Here is a 20312-nt window from a genome sequence, read left to right as displayed (position 1 = left end):
CGGCGACGACGGAGGAACCAACAAACGCCGGTTGGGACGAGTGGTGCCCTCCCTCCCGCAGCACGGGGGGCGATCGGGGTTAGTAGAAGAGGAGTGGGCCTCGCGGCAGGACCCACCACCAACTTCTCCTCCGACCGTCATCGTCGCCGTTATCGGAATTAACCAGCGGGCTCACCTAGCCACTACTACGGCGACGATGGGGGCACCAAACGCCGGGGACGAGTGGTGCCTTCCCTCCCGCAGCACGGGAGGCGATCGGGGTTAGTAGAAGAGGAGTGGGCCTCGCGGCGGGACCCACCACCAACTTCTCCTCCGACCGTCATCGTCGCCGTTATCGGAATTAACCAGCGGGCTCACCTAGCCACTACTACGGCGACGATGGAGGCACCAAACGCCGGTTGGGACGAGTGGTGCCTTCCCTCCCGCAGCACGGGAGGCGATCGGGGTTAGTAGAAGAGGAGTGGGCCTCGCGGCGGGACCCACCACCAACTTCTCCTCCGACCGTCATCGTCGCCGTTATCGGAATTAACCAGCGGGCTCACCTAGCCACTACTACGGCGACGATGGAGGCACCAAACGCCGGGGACGAGTGGTGCCTTCCCTCCCGCAGCACGGGAGGCGATCGGGGTTAGTAGAAGAGGAGTGGGCCTCGCGGCGGGACCCACCACCAACTTCTCCTCCGACCGTCATCGTCGCCGTTATCGGAATTAACCAGCGGGCTCACCTAGCCACTACTACGGCGACGACGGAGGCACCAAACGCCGTGGTTTCCCGTGGGCGTGGTGTGTAAGTAACAACAGTTGGTCTACCCCACGCTCCGGCACGGAGCGCGGGGAGAAGAAGCGGAAAAAGAAAGGTTTCCCTCTCTCTTTCCTTTTTTTTTTTTTTTTTTTGGGCGGGCAGGGCACCACCTTTTGCCCCGCCAACAGGTCAACGGCTCGCTGCTTGAGCGAACCGCGACCACCCATTATTTGTATTAGCTCTATTTTGAGTGTGGGGTTCGCCTTCAAAACCAACAACACGTTAATGATCCTTCCGCAGGTTCACCTACGGAAACCTTGTTACGACTTTTACTTCCTCTAAATGATCAAGTTTGGACATCTTTCCGTCAGCTCGAGGCGCCGAAAGAGCCCAGCGGCGGCAGCAGAACTGACCGCGACGCAGGCCCGGCATCCAAGAGCGCCAGTCCGAAGGCCTCACTAAATCATTCAATCGGTAGTAGCGACGGGCGGTGTGTACAAAGGGCAGGGACGTAATCAACGCAAGCTCATGACTTGCGCTTACTGGGAATTCCTCGTTCATGGGAGACAATTGCAAACCCCAATCCCTATCATGAAAGGATTTCAACGGGTTACCCGCTCCTCTCGGAGGGGGAGGACACGTTGATCCCTTCAGTGTAGCGCGCGTGCGGCCCAGAACATCTAAGGGCATCACAGACCTGTTATTGCTCAATCTCGTGCGGCTAGAATTGCCGCTTATCCCTCTAAGAAGAAGCTGCGAACTGGACACCAATTGCTGGAGATCCGTCGACTAGTTAGTAGGCCAGAGTCTCGTTCGTTATCGGAATTAACCAGACAAATCGCTCCACCAACTAAGAACGGCCATGCACCACCACCCACCGAATCGAGAAAGAGCTCTCAATCTGTCAATCCTTCCGGTGTCTGGGCCTGGTGAGGTTCCCCGTGTTGAGTCAAATTAAGCCGCAGGCTCCACTCCTGGTGGTGCCCTTCCGTCAATTCCTTTAAGTTTCAGCTTTGCAACCATACTTCCCCCGGAACCCAAAGACTTTGGTTTCCCGGAAGCTGCCCGCCGGGTCATGGGAATAACACCGGCGGATCGCTGGTCAGCATCGTTTATGGTTAGAACTAGGGCGGTATCTGATCGCCTTCGAACCTCTAACTTTCGTTCTTGATTAATGAAAACATCCTTGGCAAATGCTTTCGCAGTAGTTCGTCTTGCGACGGTCCAAGAATTTCACCTCTAGCGTCGCAATACGAATGCCCCCGCCTGTTCCTATTAGTCATTACCTCGGGTTCAGAAAACCGACAAAATAGAACCGAGGTCCTATTCCATTATTCCATGCATAGGCATTCAGGCCATCAGTGTAGCCTGCTTTGAGCACTCTAATTTTTTCAAAGTAAACTCTGCCGGCCACGCGGGACACCCGGTGAAGAGCACCCCGTGCGAGCCAGCGGGCTGTGTTACGGCTGTTCGGAGCGTGACAGTGTGCACCGGGCGGTGAACCGTCAGTCCAGAACTGAAATCCAACTACGAGCTTTTTAACCGCAACAACTTTAATATACGCTATTGGAGCTGGAATTACCGCGGCTGCTGGCACCAGACTTGCCCTCCAATGGGTCCTCGTTAAAGGATTTAAAGTGTACTCATTCCGATTGCGAGGCCTCGGATGAGTCTCGCATCGTTATTTTTCGTCACTACCTCCCCGTGCCGGGAGTGGGTAATTTGCGTGCCTGCTGCCTTCCTTAGATGTGGTAGCCGTTTCTCAGGCTCCCTCTCCGGAATCGAACCCTGATTCCCCGTTACCCGTTATAGCCATTGTAGGCGCATAGCCTACAATCGAAAGCTGATAAGGCAGACACTTGAAAGAGGCGGCGCCGGCACTGGAGGCCGTGCGCTCAGCCACAAGTTATTCAGATTCAACACGGTGGGGTTGGCGGACCGAGGCCCGACCGGTTTTGAACTAATAAAAGCGCTCTTCCCTTGCGGTCAGAGACGTGATGCATGTATTAGCTCTAGAATTACCACAGTTATCCAAGTAAGTGTGGGCTACAGATCCAATGAATCATAGCTGATTTAATGAGCCATTCGCGGTTTCACCTTAATTGGGCTTGTACTTAGACATGCATGGCTTAATCTTTGAGACAAGCATATGACTACTGGCAGGATCAACCAGGTAGTTTTGTTTATGGGTTTTGCTTTCTTTGGCCTTAGGTTATAGGAAGAACGCCACCATCGTTCTCCTTTCTCTCCCACTCTCACTCACTTTGTTTGTCTGACACCTCTTGCATTTTGGTTTGGTTTGGTTTGGTTTTTTTGCCTTGGTCTGTGTTGGTTTGTTTGCTGGGCCGCCGCCATCATCACGATGACGGCCCCCTCTCTCAATCTGTCAATCCCCTCATCATGATTATTCATTCAATTTTGGTTTTTGCGCGCTCATCCAGACAGAGAGCAGCAGCCCCTTCATTCATTGTGCACTGGAAATCGGTTGCTGCCTGCTACCACTACCCATCACATCACATCACGGCTCCTCCCTTCCTCTTCCCATCGGCTGCCGCAGACACAAGGGTAAGTTCACTTAAGCATCACTTAAGCCACGGCCCGTCAAGAGCCGCAGCAGCCCTGCGCTGACGACAGCCCGGACCTCGAGGCGCGCACAGTCGGAGCAGTGTGGAAACAACCAACAGTACCCATCGTCGGCGCCGCTCCTCGAGGCGGGGAATACTAACAACAGGAGGAAGAGGAGCCCTTGCTGGCCACAGACCAGGTGGTGGGGGTTGTCGCGCACGTCCCAACGGCCGCCGCAGACGCAAGGGTAAGTTCACTTAAGCATCACTTAAGCTACGGCCCGTCAAGAGCCGCAGCAGCCCTGCGCTGACGACAGCCCGACCTCGGGGCACGCACGGTCGAGGCAGTATGGACACGCCAACACTACCCACGGTCGGCGACCTTCCCCGAGGCGGGGACAAAAACAAGGAGGTGCACGTCCCAACGGCCGCCGCAGACGCAAGGGTAAGTTCACTTAAGCATCACTTAAGCTACGGCCCGTCAAGAGCCGCAGCAGCCCTGCGCTGACGACAGCCCGACCTCGGGGCACGCACGGTCGAGGCAGTATGGACACACCAACACTACCCACGGTCGGCGACCTTCCCCGAGGCGGGGACTACAACAACCACGCACACACACACACAGTCCGGCACTACCGAGGCCAGAAGACAACGAGGCCAAGCACGAACGCCGTCGTGACGAGGCAACGAGGTCTCTCTCTCTCCCAACGGCCGCCGCAGACGCAAGGGTAAGTTCACTTAAGCATCACTTAAGCCACGGCCCGTCAAGAGCCGCAGCAGCCCTGCGCTGACGACAGCCCGACCTCGGGGCACGCACGGTCGAGGCAGTATGGACACACCAACACTACCCACGGTCGGCGAAGCTCCCCGAGGCGGGGAACAACAGACACGAGTAGTATAGTAGCAGCGGAGCCGCCGTCGTAGCCTTGACGACGACGACGGCTGCTGCGAGATTACCCAGAAACAACATGACTCGGTGGAAGGTGGCTTCAAGCCACCCCCACCAGCCAGCCGTAGCCTAGACGGCATGCTGCTGCTGCTCCTTTCCACTTTCAATTCCATTGCCATGACTTTCTGACACTCAAAAGTGTAGTAAGAGAGCCACCAGGAAATCGCGAAGCGTCGGACCCCAAAGGTCTGTCGACGCCGCGTCCCTTCTCAACTTAAAAAAAAAAAAATAAAGGAGGTCATCTCTCCTTTGTGGATACTTGCTGCGCCCTCCCGCAGCGAAGCATCGTTAGAGCTGTTTTTGATTTTTTTTTTTTTTTTTCTGGCAGGGTACCAGGTAAGGTAACACATTGAACACCACTGGCTTGCTTGCTTGCTCGTTTCTTTCTCTCTCTCTGTCTGTCTCTCTCTCTCTCTCTCTCTTCCGTGTGCCCCTTCCACGGAGACGAGCTCGCAGCAAAGCACCATTTTAAATCCTTCATTGTGAAGTTCATTCACTACTCATTTGTTGGTACTTGCTGCGCCCAGCTCTTGCTCGTCGTCTCTTATTTTTTATTCATACAAGTCATTTTATCTTCCGTGTGCCCCTTCCACGGAGACGAGCTCGCAGCAAAGCACCATTTTAAATCCTTCATTGTGAAGTTCATTCACTACTCATTTGTTGGTACTTGCTGCGCCCAGCTCTTGCTCGTCGTCTCTTATTTTTTATTCATACAAGTAAGTCATTTTATCTTCCGTGTGCCCCTTCCACGGAGACGAGCCGCAGCAGAAACAAGCCAGGCATATCGCCGTGTTCCTCCTTGGCACCAGGCAATAACTCTCATTGCACACAGTCATTGCCCCGCAGGCTGCTGCTACTACCACGTGCTGCTGCTGCCCTCAAGCTTGTCCCGCCCCTTAACAAGCGGCAGCAGCAGCAGCTGCAGCAAAGCGTCATAGCCCGCTAAAAAAACAGCGTGAGGTGCTTCGTTCCAACCGACCGCTCGATAGAAGCTGCGTCAGTTCAGGAACCAGGGTGACCGTCCCTCCACGGTACAACCCTCGAGATGATCAATCGCACGGGGAGTGGAGTAACCATCACCAAACAAGAGGGGTCGCTGCATTCAAGGCAAACTCGCTTTGGCACACACACAAACCTCACACACCGTGTGCGCCGCCACGAGGAGCCGCAGCTAATGCCGTGACGCTTCTCATCCAAAGGAGAGGAGACGAGAGGAGACGAGGACCTCTCGGACAGTTGACGCCAGGAGGAGGGGGACGCGCACCGCGCCTAGCAGAGGTGATTCACGTGCGTCATGGTACGCGAGTGCAACCCAGCAACCTCCATAGCGTAACAACTGTTGGGGTGGTTCTCAGAGCGGCTTGCCGCCGCCGCAGCTGTTGCGAGCACGACACGCATTAAGAAGCCCACCTCGTCTAGGCACTTAACGGTGTCAAATCCATAATCCATTCATACATATATAGTAAGGGTGCGTCACGTTAACCCCCCACCCGAATCATCCCGTCGGGGTTAACGTGGAAAGCGCACGCCCAGGCTCGCAACAGCGCGAACAAGAGTGGCATGGGACTCTTGTTGATATCATTAGGAGCTGAGGACCGGCACCGCGCCTAGCAGCGTCGAAACGCATACGTCATGGGACACGTGTGCCGTCCGGCAACCTCCAAAGCGGGCCCTCAGAGGAGCAGAGGACCGGCACCGCGCCTAGCAGCGTCGAAACGCATACGTCATGGGACACGTGTGCCGTCCGGCAACCTCTCAAGCGGGCCCTCAGAGGAGCAGAGGACCGGCACCGCGCCTAGCAGCGTCGAAACGCATACGTCATGGGACACGTGTGCCGTCCGGCAACCTCCAAAGCGGGCTCTCAGAGGAGCAGAGGACCGGCACCGCGCCTAGCAGCGTCGAAACGCATACGTCATGGGACACGTGTACCGTCCGGCAACCTCTCAAGCGGGCCCTCAGAGGAGCAGAGGACCGGCACCGCGCCTAGCAGCGTCGAAACGCATACGTCATGGGACACGTGTACCGTCCGGCAACCTCTCAAGCGGGCCCTCAGAGGAGCAAAGGACCGGCACCGCGCCTAGCAGCGTCGAAACGCATACGTCATGGGACACGTGTGCCGCCCGGCAACCTCCAAAGCGGGTGGTTTTCCTTCATTGCCTCACCAATGAATCAATGAATGAACCTCGATAGACACCTCCATGACCTCGTCAAGCCTCTGGAGGTGTTAAACGTGCGCCTCCGAACCTCACCCCCACCCAAGGATCGTCTCATCTCAACAGGGTTAAGGCGGAGATAGCGCGCACGCCGAGGAGCTTCATCAGCCCGTCAAGGTAGTAGGTCGGGTGGCCTGAGACCCGACCTCCTTACTATATTTGCAAACGGGACCTCGGTGCAGGTTGCTTCCGAAACCTGGTGCGACATTGACGGAATCAGGGGGTCCTGGGTTACCTCCCAGCGCGGGAGCACCTTGACGCCGTAGACCACTTTGGCCCTGAACTTCCACTTTTCACGACTTTTCCCCGGATTTCGTGGCACCGCAGCCCCTACCCTTTTAACGGCGCCAAGGCCCTCCCAGCAGGTTTCCCCGACCAGCCGCCCCAGGCGCGCTACATCAACGGCGTCAACCCTCCCACAGCAGAGAAGCGCGCGGGACACCGAAGCACCCCCACGGACATGCCGCCACGTCTCAACGGGGTCAAGCCCCTGCCGGCGGGGAACCTTGCCTGGGGGAGCGGAGCGGACCAACAAACCGACCACGTGTCAAGGGCGTGAGGCCCCGCCAGAAGGGAAATCACGTCTCGCGAGCGGAGGGAGAGCGCGGGACCCCACGGCGCGTTAACACAACCACGGCACTTCCACCCCAGCTGGAGGAGGCGGGGGAGCGGAGCGGAGCAACAAACCGACCACGTGTCAAGGGCGTGAGGCCCCGCCAGAAGGGGAATCACGTCTCGCGAGCGGAGGGAGAGCGCAGGACCCCACGGAGCGTTAACACAACCACGGTACAAGGGCGGCGCGCCTCTCCCGGCAGGAGACGCTTCCACCCCAGCCGGGGGAGGCGGGGGAGCGGAGCGGAGCAGCACACCGACCACGTGTCAAGGGCGTGAGGCCCCGCCAGGAGGGGAATCACGTCTCGCGAGCGGAGGGAGAGCGCGGGACCCCACGGCGCGTTAAAACAACCACGGTACAAGGGCGGCGCGCCTCTCCCGGCAGGAGACGCTGCCACCCCTGCCGGGGGAGGCGGGGGAGCGGAGCGGAGCAGCACACCGACCACGTATCAAGGGCGTGAGGCCCCACCAGGAGGGGAATCACGTCTCGCGAGCGGAGGGAGAGCGTTGGACCCCACGGCGCGTTAAAACAACCACGGTACAAGGGCGGCGCGCCACTCCCGGCAGGAGACGCTTCCACCCCAGCGGGGGGAGGCAGGGGAGCGGAGCGGAGACACAAACCGACCACGTATCAAGGGCGTGAGGCCCCGCCAGAAGGGGAATCACGTCTCGCGAGCGGAGGGAGAGCGCAGGACCCCACGGAGCGTTAACACAACCACGGTACAAGGGCGGCGCGCCTCTCCCGGCAGGAGACGCTTCCACCCCAGCCGGGGGAGCGGAGCGGAGCAGCACACCGACCACGTGTCAAGGGCGTGAGGCCCCGCCAGGAGGGGAATCACGTCTCGCGAGCGGAGGGAGAGCGCGGGACACCACGGCGCGTTAAAGCAACCACGGTACAAGGGCGGCGCGCCTCTCCCGGCAGGAGACGCTTCCACCCCTGCCGGGGGAGGCGGGGGAGCGGAGCGGAGCAACAAACCGACCACGTATCAAGGGCGTGAGGCCCCGCCAGAAGGGGAATCACGTCTCGCCAGCGGAGGGAGAGCGTTGGACCCCACGGCGCGTTAAAACAACCACGGTACAAGGGCGGCGCGCCACTCCCGGCAGGAGACGCTTCCACCCCAGCAGGGGGAGGCAGGGGAGCGGAGCGGAGACACAAAACGACCACGTATCAAGGGCGTGAGGCCCCGCCAGAAGGGGAATCACGTCTCGCGAGCGGAGGGAGAGCGCAGAACCCCACGGAGCGTTAACACAACCACGGTACAAGGGCGGCGCGCCTCTCCCGGCAGGAGACGCTTCCACCCCAGCCGGGGGAGGCGGGGGAGCGGAGCGGAGCAGCACACCGACCACGTGTCAAGGGCGTGAGGCCCCGCCAGGAGGGGAATCACGTCTCGCGAGCGGAGGGAGAGCGCGGGACACCACGGCGCGTTAAAGCAACCACGGTACAAGGGCGGCGCGCCTCTCCCGGCAGGAGACGCTTCCACCCCTGCCGGGGGAGGCGGGGGAGCGGAGCGGAGCAACAAACCGACCACGTATCAAGGGCGTGAGGCCCCGCCAGAAGGGGAATCACGTCTCGCCAGCGGAGGGAGAGCGCGGGACCCCACGGCGCGTTAACACAACCGAGGAACAAGGGCGTCGCGCCTCTCCCGGCAGGAGACGCTTCCACCCCAGCCGGGTGAGGCGGGGGAGCGGAGCGGAGAAACAAACCGACCACGTATCAAGGGCGTGAGGCCCCACCAGGAGGGGAATCACGTCTCGCGAGCGGAGGGAGAGCGTTGGACCCCACGGCGCGTTAAAACAACCACGGTACAAGGGCGGCGCGCCACTCCCGGCAGGAGACGCTTCCACCCCAGCAGGGGGAGGCAGGGGAGCGGAGCGGAGACACAAACCGACCACGTATCAAGGGCGTGAGGCCCCGCCAGAAGGGGAATCACGTCTCGCGAGCGGAGGGAGAGCGCAGGACCCCACGGAGCGATAACACAACCACGGTACAAGGGCGGCGCGCCTCTCCCGGCAGGAGACGCTTCCACCCCAGCCGGGGGAGGAGGGGGAGCGGAGCGGAGCAACACACCGACCACGTGTCAAGGGCGTGAGGCCCCGCCAGAAGGGGAATCACGTCTCGCGAGCGGAGGGAGAGCGCGGGACCCCACGGCGCGATAACACAACCGAGGTACAAGGGCGTCGCGCCTCTCCCGGCAGGAGACGCTTCCACCCCAGCAGGGGGAGGCAGGGGAGCGGAGCGGAGACACAAACCGACCACGTATCAAGGGCGTGAGGCCCCGCCAGAAGGGGAATCACGTCTCGCGAGCGGAGGGAGAGCGCGGGACCCCACGGAGCGTTAACACAACCACGGTACAAGGGCGGCGCGCCTCTCCCGGCAGGAGACGCTTCCACCCCAGCCGGGGGAGGCGGGGGAGCGGAGCGGAGCAGCACACCGACCACGTGTCAAGGGCGTGATGCCCCGCCAGGAGGGGAATCACGTCTCGCGAGCGGAGGGAGAGCGCGGGACCCACGGCGCGTTAAAACAACCACGGTACAAGGGCGGCGCGCCTCTCCCGGCAGGAGACGCTTCCACCCCTGCCGGGGGAGGAGGGGGAGCGGAGCGGAGACACAAACCGACCACGTATCAAGGGCGTGAGGCCCCGCCAGAAGGGGAATCACGTCTCGCGAGCGGAGGGAGAGCGAGGGACCCCACGGCGCGTTAAAACAACCGAGGTACAAGGGCGTCGCGCCTCTCCCGGCAGGAGACGCTTCCACCCCAGCCGGGGGAGGAGGGGGAGCGGAGCGGAGCAACACACCGACCACGTGTCAAGGGCGTGAGGCCCCGCCAGAAGGGGAATCACGTCTCGCGAGCGGAGGGAGAGCGCGGGACCCCACGGCGCGATAACACAACCGAGGTACAAGGGCGTCGCGCCTCTCCCGGCAGGAGACGCTTCCACCCCAGCAGGGGGAGGCAGGGAAGCGGAGCGGAGACACAAACCGACCACGTATCAAGGGCGTGAGGCCCCGCCAGAAGGGGAATCACGTCTCGCGAGCGGAGGGAGAGCGCGGGACCCCACGGAGCGTTAACACAACCACGGTACAAGGGCGGCGCGCCTCTCCCGGCAGGAGACGCTTCCACCCCAGCCGGGGGAGGCGGGGGAGCGGAGCGGAGCAGCACACCGACCACGTGTCAAGGGCGTGATGCCCCGCCAGGAGGGGAATCACGTCTCGCGAGCGGAGGGAGAGCGCGGGACCCACGGCGCGTTAAAACAACCACGGTACAAGGGCGGCGCGCCTCTCCCGGCAGGAGACGCTTCCACCCCTGCCGGGGGAGGAGGGGGAGCGGAGCGGAGACACAAACCGACCACGTATCAAGGGCGTGAGGCCCCGCCAGAAGGGGAATCACGTCTCGCGAGCGGAGGGAGAGCGAGGGACCCCACGGCGCGTTAACACAACCGATATACAAGGGCGGCGCGCCTCTCCCGGCAGGAGACGCTTCCACCCCAGCCGGGGGAGGCGGGGGAGCGGAGCGGAGCAACACACCGACCACGTGTCAAGGGCGTGAGGCCCCGCCAGGAGGGGAATCACGTCTCGCGAGCGGAGGGAGAGCGTGGGACCCCACGGCGCGTTAAAGCAACCACGGTACAAGGGCGGCGCGCCTCTCCCGGCAGGAGACGCTTCCACCCCTGCCGGGGGAGGAGGGGGAGCGGAGCGGAGACACAAACCGACCACGTATCAACGGCGTGAGGCCCCGCCAGAAGGGGAATCACGTCTCGCGAGCGGAGGGAGAGCGAGGGACCCCACGGCGCGTTAACACAACCGAGGTACAAGGGCGTCGCGCCTCTCCCGGCAGGAGACGCTTCCACCCCAGCCGGGTGAGGCGGGGGAGCGGAGCGGAGAAACAAACCGACCACGTATCAAGGGCGTGAGGCCCCACCAGGAGGGGAATCACGTCTCGCGAGCGGAGGGAGAGCGTTGGACCCCACGGCGCGTTAAAACAACCACGGTACAAGGGCGGCGCGCCACTCCCGGCAGGAGACGCTTCCACCCCAGCAGGGGGAGGCAGGGGAGCGGAGCGGAGACACAAACCGACCACGTATCAAGGGCGTGAGGCCCCGCCAGAAGGGGAATCACGTCTCGCGAGCGGGGGGAGAGCGCAGGACCCCACGGAGCGTTAACACAACCACGGTACAAGGGCGGCGCGCCTCTCCCGGCAGGAGACGCTTCCACCCCAGCCGGGGGAGGCGGGGGAGCGGAGCGGAGCAGCACACCGACCACGTGTCAAGGGCGTGAGGCCCCGCCAGGAGGGGAATCACGTCTCGCGAGCGGAGGGAGAGCGCGGGACACCACGGCGCGTCAAAACAACCACGGTACAAGGGCGGCGCGCCTCTCCCGGCAGGAGACGCTTCCACCCCAGCCGGGGGAGGCGGGGGAGCGGAGCGGAGCAGCACACCGACCACGTGTCAAGGGCGTGATGCCCCGCCAGGAGGGGAATCACGTCTCGCGAGCGGAGGGAGAGCGCGGGACCCACGGCGCGTTAAAACAACCACGGTACAAGGGCGGCGCGCCTCTCCCGGCAGGAGACGCTTCCACCCCTGCCGGGGGAGGAGGGGGAGCGGAGCGGAGACACAAACCGACCACGTATCAAGGGCGTGAGGCCCCGCCAGAAGGGGAATCACGTCTCGCGAGCGGAGGGAGAGCGAGGGACCCCACGGCGCGTTAACACAACCGATGTACAAGGGCGGCGCGCCTCTCCCGGCAGGAGACGCTTCCACCCCAGCCGGGGGAGGCGGGGGAGCGGAGCGGAGCAACACACCGACCACGTGTCAAGGGCGTGAGGCCCCGCCAGGAGGGGAATCACGTCTCGCGAGCGGAGGGAGAGCGTGGGACCCCACGGCGCGTTAAAGCAACCACGGTACAAGGGCGGCGCGCCTCTCCCGGCAGGAGACGCTTCCACCCCTGCCGGGGGAGGAGGGGGAGCGGAGCGGAGACACAAACCGACCACGTATCAAGGGCGTGAGGCCCCGCCAGAAGGGGAATCACGTCTCGCGAGCGGAGGGAGAGCGAGGGACCCCACGGCGCGTTAACACAACCGAGGTACAAGGGCGTCGCGCCTCTCCCGGCAGGAGACGCTTCCACCCCAGCCGGGTGAGGCGGGGGAGCGGAGCGGAGAAACAAACCGACCACGTATCAAGGGCGTGAGGCCCCACCAGGAGGGGAATCACGTCTCGCGAGCGGAGGGAGAGCGTTGGACCCCACGGCGCGTTAAAACAACCACGGTACAAGGGCGGCGCGCCACTCCCGGCAGGAGACGCTTCCACCCCAGCAGGGGGAGGCAGGGGAGCGGAGCGGAGACACAAACCGACCAAGTATCAAGGGCGTGAGGCCCCGCCAGAAGGGGAATCACGTCTCGCGAGCGGGGGGAGAGCGCAGGACCCCACGGAGCGTTAACACAACCACGGTACAAGGGCGGCGCGCCTCTCCCGGCAGGAGACGCTTCCACCCCAGCCGGGGGAGGCGGGGGAGCGGAGCGGAGCAGCACACCGACCACGTGTCAAGGGCGTGAGGCCCCGCCAGGAGGGGAATCACGTCTCGCGAGCGGAGGGAGAGCGCGGGACACCACGGCGCGTCAAAACAACCACGGTACAAGGGCGGCGCGCCTCTCCCGGCAGGAGACGCTTCCACCCCAGCCGGGGGAGGCGGGGGAGCGGAGCGGAGCAGCACACCGACCACGTGTCAAGGGCGTGATGCCCCGCCAGGAGGGGAATCACGTCTCGCGAGCGGAGGGAGAGCGCGGGACCCACGGCGCGTTAAAACAACCACGGTACAAGGGCGGCGCGCCTCTCCCGGCAGGAGACGCTTCCACCCCTGCCGGGGGAGGAGGGGGAGCGGAGCGGAGACACAAACCGACCACGTATCAAGGGCGTGAGGCCCCGCCAGAAGGGGAATCACGTCTCGCGAGCGGAGGGAGAGCGAGGGACCCCACGGCGCGTTAACACAACCGATGTACAAGGGCGGCGCGCCTCTCCCGGCAGGAGACGCTTCCACCCCAGCCGGGGGAGGCGGGGGAGCGGAGCGGAGCAACACACCGACCACGTGTCAAGGGCGTGAGGCCCCGCCAGGAGGGGAATCACGTCTCGCGAGCGGAGGGAGAGCGTGGGACCCCACGGCGCGTTAAAGCAACCACGGTACAAGGGCGGCGCGCCTCTCCCGGCAGGAGACGCTTCCACCCCTGCCGGGGGAGGAGGGGGAGCGGAGCGGAGACACAAACCGACCACGTATCAAGGGCGTGAGGCCCCGCCAGAAGGGGAATCACGTCTCGCGAGCGGAGGGAGAGCGAGGGACCCCACGGCGCGTTAACACAACCGAGGTACAAGGGCGTCGCGCCTCTCCCGGCAGGAGACGCTTCCACCCCAGCCGGGGGAGGAGGGGGAGCGGAGCGGAGCAACACACCGACCACGTGTCAAGGGCGTGAGGCCCCGCCAGAAGGGGAATCACGTCTCGCGAGCGGAGGGAGAGCGCGGGACCCCACGGCGCGATAACACAACCGAGGTACAAGGGCGTCGCGCCTCTCCCGGCAGGAGACGCTTCCACCCCAGCAGGGGGAGGCAGGGGAGCGGAGCGGAGACACAAACCGACCACGTATCAAGGGCGTGAGGCCCCGCCAGAAGGGGAATCACGTCTCGCGAGCGGAGGGAGAGCGCGGGACCCCACGGAGCGTTAACACAACCACGGTACAAGGGCGGCGCGCCTCTCCCGGCAGGAGACGCTTCCACCCCAGCCGGGGGAGGCGGGGGAGCGGAGCGGAGCAGCACACCGACCACGTGTCAAGGGCGTGATGCCCCGCCAGGAGGGGAATCACGTCTCGCGAGCGGAGGGAGAGCGCGGGACCCACGGCGCGTTAAAACAACCACGGTACAAGGGCGGCGCGCCTCTCCCGGCAGGAGACGCTTCCACCCCTGCCGGGGGAGGAGGGGGAGCGGAGCGGAGACACAAACCGACCACGTATCAAGGGCGTGAGGCCCCGCCAGAAGGGGAATCACGTCTCGCGAGCGGAGGGAGAGCGAGGGACCCCACGGCGCGTTAACACAACCGATGTACAAGGGCGGCGCGCCTCTCCCGGCAGGAGACGCTTCCACCCCAGCCGGGGGAGGCGGGGGAGCGGAGCGGAGCAACACACCGACCACGTGTCAAGGGCGTGAGGCCCCGCCAGGAGGGGAATCACGTCTCGCGAGCGGAGGGAGAGCGTGGGACCCCACGGCGCGTTAAAGCAACCACGGTACAAGGGCGGCGCGCCTCTCCCGGCAGGAGACGCTTCCACCCCTGCCGGGGGAGGAGGGGGAGCGGAGCGGAGACACAAACCGACCACGTATCAAGGGCGTGAGGCCCCGCCAGAAGGGGAATCACGTCTCGCGAGCGGAGGGAGAGCGAGGGACCCCACGGCGCGTTAACACAACCGAGGTACAAGGGCGTCGCGCCTCTCCCGGCAGGAGACGCTTCCACCCCAGCCGGGTGAGGCGGGGGAGCGGAGCGGAGAAACAAACCGACCACGTATCAAGGGCGTGAGGCCCCACCAGGAGGGGAATCACGTCTCGCGAGCGGAGGGAGAGCGTTGGACCCCACGGCGCGTTAAAACAACCACGGTACAAGGGCGGCGCGCCACTCCCGGCAGGAGACGCTTCCACCCCAGCAGGGGGAGGCAGGGGAGTGGAGCGGAGACACAAACCGACCACGTATCAAGGGCGTGAGGCCCCGCCAGAAGGGGAATCACGTCTCGCGAGCGGGGGGAGAGCGCAGGACCCCACGGAGCGTTAACACAACCACGGTACAAGGGCGGCGCGCCTCTCCCGGCAGGAGACGCTTCCACCCCAGCCGGGGGAGGCGGGGGAGCGGAGCGGAGCAGCACACCGACCACGTGTCAAGGGCGTGAGGCCCCGCCAGGAGGGGAATCACGTCTCGCGAGCGGAGGGAGAGCGCGGGACCCCACGGCGCGTCAAAACAACCACGGTACAAGGGCGGCGCGCCTCTCCCGGCAGGAGACGCTTCCACCCCAGCCGGGGGAGGCGGGGGAGCGGAGCGGAGCAGCACACCGACCACGTGTCAAGGGCGTGATGCCCCGCCAGGAGGGGAATCACGTCTCGCGAGCGGAGGGAGAGCGCGGGACCCACGGCGCGTTAAAACAACCACGGTACAAGGGCGGCGCGCCTCTCCCGGCAGGAGACGCTTCCACCCCTGCCGGGGGAGGAGGGGGAGCGGAGCGGAGACACAAACCGACCACGTATCAAGGGCGTGAGGCCCCGCCAGAAGGGGAATCACGTCTCGCGAGCGGAGGGAGAGCGAGGGACCCCACGGCGCGTTAACACAACCGATGTACAAGGGCGGCGCGCCTCTCCCGGCAGGAGACGCTTCCACCCCAGCCGGGGGAGGCGGGGGAGCGGAGCGGAGCAACACACCGACCACGTGTCAAGGGCGTGAGGCCCCGCCAGGAGGGGAATCACGTCTCGCGAGCGGAGGGAGAGCGTGGGACCCCACGGCGCGTTAAAGCAACCACGGTACAAGGGCGGCGCGCCTCTCCCGGCAGGAGACGCTTCCACCCCTGCCGGGGGAGGAGGGGGAGCGGAGCGGAGACACAAACCGACCACGTATCAAGGGCGTGAGGCCCCGCCAGAAGGGGAATCACGTCTCGCGAGCGGAGGGAGAGCGAGGGACCCCACGGCGCGTTAACACAACCGAGGTACAAGGGCGTCGCGCCTCTCCCGGCAGGAGACGCTTCCACCCCAGCCGGGGGAGGAGGGGGAGCGGAGCGGAGCAACACACCGACCACGTGTCAAGGGCGTGAGGCCCCGCCAGAAGGGGAATCACGTCTCGCGAGCGGAGGGAGAGCGCGGGACCCCACGGCGCGATAACACAACCGAGGTACAAGGGCGTCGCGCCTCTCCCGGCAGGAGACGCTTCCACCCCAGCAGGGGGAGGCAGGGGAGCGGAGCGGAGACACAAACCGACCACGTATCAAGGGCGTGAGGCCCCGCCAGAAGGGGAATCACGTCTCGCGAGCGGAGGGAGAGCGCGGGACCCCACGGAGCGTTAACACAACCACGGTACAAGGGACCCCACGGAGCGTTAACACAACCACGGTACAAGGGCGGCGCGCCTCTCCCGGCAGGAGACGCTTCCACCCCAGCCGGGGGAGGCGGGGGAGCGGAGCGGAGCAACACACCGACCACGTGTCAAGGGCGTGAGGCCCCGCCAGGAGGGGAATCACGTCTCGCGAGCGGAGGGAGAGGGCGGGACCCCACGGCGCGTTAAAACAACCACGGTACAAGGGCGGCGCGCCTCTCCCGGCAGGAGACGCTTCCACCCCTGCCGGGGGAGGCGGGGAAGCGGAGCGGAGCAACAAACCGACCACGTATCAAGGGCGTGAGGCCCCGCCAGAAGGGGAATCACATCTCGCGAGCGGAGGGAGAGCGAGGGACCCCACGGCGCGTTAACACAACCGAGGTACAAGGGCGGCGCGCCTCTCCCGGCAGGAGACGCTTCCACCCCAGCCGGGGGAGGCGGGGGAGCGGAGCGGAGCAACAAACCGACCACGTATCAAGGGCGTGAGACCCCGCCAGAAGGGGGATCACGTCTCGCGAGCGGAGGGAGAGCGCAGGACCCCACGGAGCGTTAACACAACCACGGTACAAGGGCGGCGCGCCTCTCCCGGCAGGAGACGCTTCCACCCCTGCCGGGGGAGGCGGGGGAGCGGAGCGGAGCAAGAAACCGACCACGTATCAAGGGCTTGAGGCCCCGCCAGAAGGGGAATCACGTCTCGCGAGCGGAGGGAGAGCGAGGGACCCCACGGCGCTCCCCCGCCTCTCCCAGCTGGGGTGGAAGCGTCTCCTGCCGGGAGAGGCGCGCCGCCCTTGTACCGTGGTTGTGTTAACGCTCCGTGGGGTCCTGCGCTCTCCCTCCGCTCGCGAGACGTGATTCCCCTCCTGGTGGGGCCTCACGCCCTTGATACGTGGTCGGTTTGTTTCTCCGCTCCGCTCCCCCGCCTCACCCGGCTGGGGTGGAAGCGTCTCCTGCCGGGAGAGGCGCGACGCCCTTGTACCTCGGTTGTTCTAACGCGCCGTGGGGTCCCGCGCTCTCCCTCCGCTGGCGAGACGTGATTCCCCTTCTGGCGGGGCCTCACGCCCTTCGTACGTGGTCGGTTTGTTGCTCCGCTCCGCTCCCCCGCCTCCCCCGGCAGGGGTGGAAGAATCTCCTGCCGGGAGAGGCGCGCCGCCCTTGTACCGTGGTTGTTTTAACGCGCCGTGGGGTCCCGCGCTCTCCCTCCGCTCGCGAGACGTGATTCCCCTCCTGGCAGGGCCTCACGCCCTTGACACGTGGTCGGTGTGCTGCTCCGCTCCGCTCCCCCGCCTCCCCCGGCTGGGGTGGATGCGTCTCCTGCCGGGAGAGGCGCGCCGCCCTTGTACCGTGGTTGTGTTAACGCTCCGTGGGGTCCTGCGCTCTCCCTCCGCTCGCGAGACGTGATTCCCCTTCTGGCGGGGCCTCACGCCCTTGATACGTGGTCGGTTTGTGTCTCCGCTCCGCTCCCCTGCCTCCCCCGGCTGGGGTGGAAGCGTCTCCTGCCGGGAGTGGCGCGCCGCCCTTGTACCGTGGTTGTTTTAACGCGCTGTGGGGTCCAACGCTCTCCCTCCGCTCGTGAGACGTGATTCCTTTTCTGGTGGGGCCTCACGCCCTTGATACGTGGTCGGTTTGTTTCTCCGCTCCGCTCCCCCGCCTCACCCGGCTGGGGTGGAAGCGTCTCCTGCCGGGAGAGGCGCGACGCCCTTGTTCCTCGGTTGTGTTAACGCGCCGTGGGGTCCCGCGCTCTCCCTCCGCTGGCGAGACGTGATTCCCCTTCTGGCGGGGCCTCACGCCCTTGATACGTGGTCGGTTTGTTGCTCCGCTCCGCTCCCCCGCCTCCCCCGGCAGGGGTGGAAGCGTCTCCTGCCGGGAGAGGCGCGCCGCCCTTGTACCGTGGTTGCTTTAACGCGCCGTGGGGTCCCGCGCTCTCCCTCCGCTCGCGAGACGTGATTCCCCTCCTGGCGGGGCCTCACGCCCTTGACACGTGGTCGGTGTGCTGCTCCGCTCCGCTCCCCCGCCTCCCCCGGCAGGGGTAAAAGCGTCTCCTGCCGGGAGAGGCGCGCCGCCCTTGTACCGTGGTTGTGTTAACGCTCCGTGGGGTCCTGCGCTCTCCCTCCGCTCGCGAGACGTGATTCCCCTTCTGGCGGGGCCTCACGCCCTTGATACGTGGTCGGTTTGTGTCTCCGCTCCGCTCCCCTGCCTCCCCCGGCTGGGGTGGAAGCGTCTCCTGCCGGGAGTGGCGCGCCGCCCTTGTACCGTGGTTGTTTTAACGCGCCGTGGGGTCCAACGCTCTCCCTCCAATCGCGAGACGTGATTCCCCTCCTGGCGGGGCCTCACGCCCTTGACATGTGGTCGGTGTGCTGCTCCGCTCCGCTCCCCCGCCTCCCCCGGCTGGGGTGGATGCGTCTCCTGCCGGGAGAGGCGCGCCGCCCTTGTACCGTGGTTGTGTTAACGCTCCGTGGGGTCCTGCGCTCTCCCTCCGCTCGCGAGACGTGATTCCCCTTCTGGCGGGGCCTCACGCCCTTGATACGTGGTCGGTTTGTGTCTCCGCTCCGCTCCCCGGCCTCCCCCTGCTGGGGTGGAAGCATTTCCTGCCGGGAGTGGCGCGCCGCCCTTGTACCGTGGTTGTTTTAACGCGCTGTGGGGTCCAACGCTCTCCCTCCGCTCGCGAGACGTGATTCCCCTCCTGGTGGGGCCTCACGCCCTTGATACGTGGTCGGTTTGTTTCTCCGCTCCGCTCCCCCGCCTCACCCGGCTGGGGTGGAAGCGTCTCCTGCCGGGAGAGGCGCGACGCCCTTGTTCCTCGGTTGTGTTAACGCGCCGTGGGGTCCCGCGCTCTCCCTCCGCTGGCGAGACGTGATTCCCCTTCTGGCGGGGCCTCACGCCCTTGATACGTGGTCGGTTTGTTGCTCCGCTCCGCTCCCCCGCCTCCCCCGGCAGGGGTGGAAGCGTCTCCTGCCGGGAGAGGCGCGCCGCCCTTGTACCGTGGTTGCTTTAACGCGCCGTGGGGTCCCGCGCTCTCCCTCCGCTCGCGAGACGTGATTCCCCTCCTGGCGGGGCCTCACGCCCTTGACACGTGGTCGGTGTGCTGCTCCGCTCCGCTCCCCCGCCTCCCCCGGCAGGGGTAAAAGCGTCTCCTGCCGGGAGAGGCGCGCCGCCCTTGTACCGTGGTTGTTTTAACGCGCCGTGGTGTCCCGCGCTCTCCCTCCGCTCGCGAGACGTGATTCCCCTCCTGGCGGGGCCTCACACCCTTGACACGTGGTCGGTGTGCTGCTCCGCTCCGCTCCCCCGCCTCCCCCGGCTGGGGTGGAAGCGTCTCCTGCCGGGAGAGGCGCGCCGCCCTTGTACTGTGGTTGTGTTAACGCTCCGTGGGGTCCTGCGCTCTCCCTCCGCTCGCGAGACGTGATTCCCCTTCTGGCGGGGCCTCACGCCCTTGATACGTGGTCGGTTTGTGTCTCCGCTCCGCTCCCCGGCCTCCCCCTGATGGGGTGGAAGTGTCTCCTGCCGGGAGTGGCGCGCCGCCCTTGTACCGTGGTTGTTTTAACGCGCCGTGGGGTCCAACGCTCTCCCTCCGCTCGCGAGACGTGATTCCCCTCCTGGTGGGGCCTCACGCCCTTGATACGTGGTCGGTTTGTTTCTCCGCTCCGCTCCTCCGCCTCACCCGGCTGGGGTGGAAGCGTCTCCTGCCGGGAGAGGGGCGACGCCCTTGTACCTAAGTTGTGTTAACGCGCCGTGGGGTCCCGTGCTCTCCCTCCGCTGGCGAGACGTGATTCCCCTTCTGGCGGGGCCTCACGCCCTTAATACGTGGTCGGTTTGTTGCACCGCTCCGCTCCCCCGCCTCCCCCGGCAGGGGTGGAAGCGTCTCCTGCCGGGAGAGGCGCGCCGCCCTTGTACCGTGGTTGCTTTAACGCGCCGTGGGGTCCCGCGCTCTCCCTCCGCTCGCGAGACGTGATTCCCCTCCTGGCGGGGCCTCACGCCCTTGACACGTGGTCGGTGTGCTGCTCCGCTCCGCTCCCCCGCCTCCCCCGGCTGGGGTGGAAGCGTCTCCTGCCGGGAGAGGCGCGCCGCCCTTGTACCGTGGTTGTGTTAACGCTCCGTGGGGTCCTGCGCTCTCCCTCCGCTCGCGAGACGTGATTCCCCTTC

General features: G+C 65.0%; 1 non-coding gene across 1 annotated transcript; it reads right to left on the bottom strand.

Annotated features, from left to right (window-relative positions):
* Window positions 1–1024: 1024 nt before the first annotated feature.
* LOC135091155 (small subunit ribosomal RNA) lies at window positions 1025–2917 on the bottom strand. The gene has a single exon (XR_010262404.1). It is a non-coding gene; the product is annotated as a small subunit ribosomal RNA (ribosomal RNA).
* Between the last annotated feature and the right edge of the window lie 17395 nt (window positions 2918–20312).

Source organism: Scylla paramamosain, chromosome 36, assembly GCF_035594125.1.
Source record: "Scylla paramamosain isolate STU-SP2022 chromosome 36, ASM3559412v1, whole genome shotgun sequence".
Lineage (NCBI taxonomy): Eukaryota > Metazoa > Arthropoda > Malacostraca > Decapoda > Portunidae > Scylla > Scylla paramamosain.
The sequence above is the reverse complement of the archived record's forward strand: the minus strand, read 5'-3'. Positions and strand labels throughout refer to the sequence as shown.